We start from the raw sequence: 1281 nt of genomic DNA, 5'->3' as shown, positions 1-1281 counted from the left end.
GGGTTGTATTGACCATTTTAACCCGAAGCGTGTGTGTCGTGGTGGAAGGTGCGCACTTGCCGGGGAGAGGCGGAGAAGGGAGTTCCTCTGAGCAGGGGCCGTGGGCCGTGGGCAGGGAGACGCCAGCTCAGCTGGCAGGGGCAGGGTCTGTGGGCTAGTTCAAGAAGAAATAAACTTTTAAAATACCCACATGATTGACGCCTTTTTTAGGGTGGGTACTGCAGGTGCTGGTGCTTGTCACCCGTCACGATCCACCAAATCTGGGACTTCTGAAGGTGGCAAGAGCTAGTTCAGCGCTTATAATCCAGTTGTTTTCAAAATCCCGCCAGAACTCTACTAGTAAACAAATTGCGAGACATGCCTACTTCAGCTCCAGAGAGAAAGCACCTCCGTGTCACACGGAGCGGTTTTCCCAAGTGGATCGGTTGGCCTGCTTTGCCGGTGTGCTCTCTCTTGCACTATAAACGTGAGCCTTTCTCTCACCAGAGCTGTTGGAGAAGTGGTGGGATCTGTTTTTACGCAGAGCTGAGTTCAACATGGCTGTTTGTGTCTGCACGGCTGCTTGGACGTCACTGCGCAGCTCGGGGACCGGGTCCCTAGGCTGTGAGGGTGAAATTCTTAACTTGGCTTGGTGGAGCCACTTCGTCAGGCAGTCAGGTTGGCCCTCTTCTCACCGGCCTCCTACCCAAGCAATTTGTGAAGGAGAGAGAGTGAGTGTGTTGGGGGTGGGGGGGGGAGTATAAAATTAGCTTACTTTACCCTCGATTCTAAGTTTATATCTGCTTCCGGAAATCGAGACTTCTAAAATTAGGCCCTCTGACTCGGTCCGGTAAACTGGTCGTGTTGGACGGGGGCCGCTGCAGTCGGTGCTCGCTGTTCTGGCTGAGGGACTCGGCTGCGTGTTCATCCCACCCGCGGAGGGTTTGGGCACACTGGCATCCTGCGGAGTGGGCAGTTCCAGCCCCTCGGGGCCTGGCCGACTGCGGCTGGCATGGAAGTTCCAGTTCGCTGTAGCCAGCACCATAACTGTCACGTCCAGTTGGCCAAATGACTTCCTCTAAGTCATCTATTGCAGGGACATCACCACGTTTGGGGTCTGAAATGTTCTCGTCGTGTTACAAACCAGAGTGGCACCCTCCGTGACGTGTGTCGTCAGCAAAGGTGCCGAGGAGGAGGACATTGAAGCAGACACCTGCCTCGCCGACCCCCCCCCCAAAACAAGCAGCCCCACAAACGCACGCGGCCGCCACTGCAGGTGTTTCCTGTGGTCCTTCGAACGCC

Source organism: Desmodus rotundus, chromosome 8 (genome assembly GCF_022682495.2).
Source record: "Desmodus rotundus isolate HL8 chromosome 8, HLdesRot8A.1, whole genome shotgun sequence".
Lineage (NCBI taxonomy): Eukaryota > Metazoa > Chordata > Mammalia > Chiroptera > Phyllostomidae > Desmodus > Desmodus rotundus.
This window is presented reverse-complemented; position numbering follows the sequence as displayed.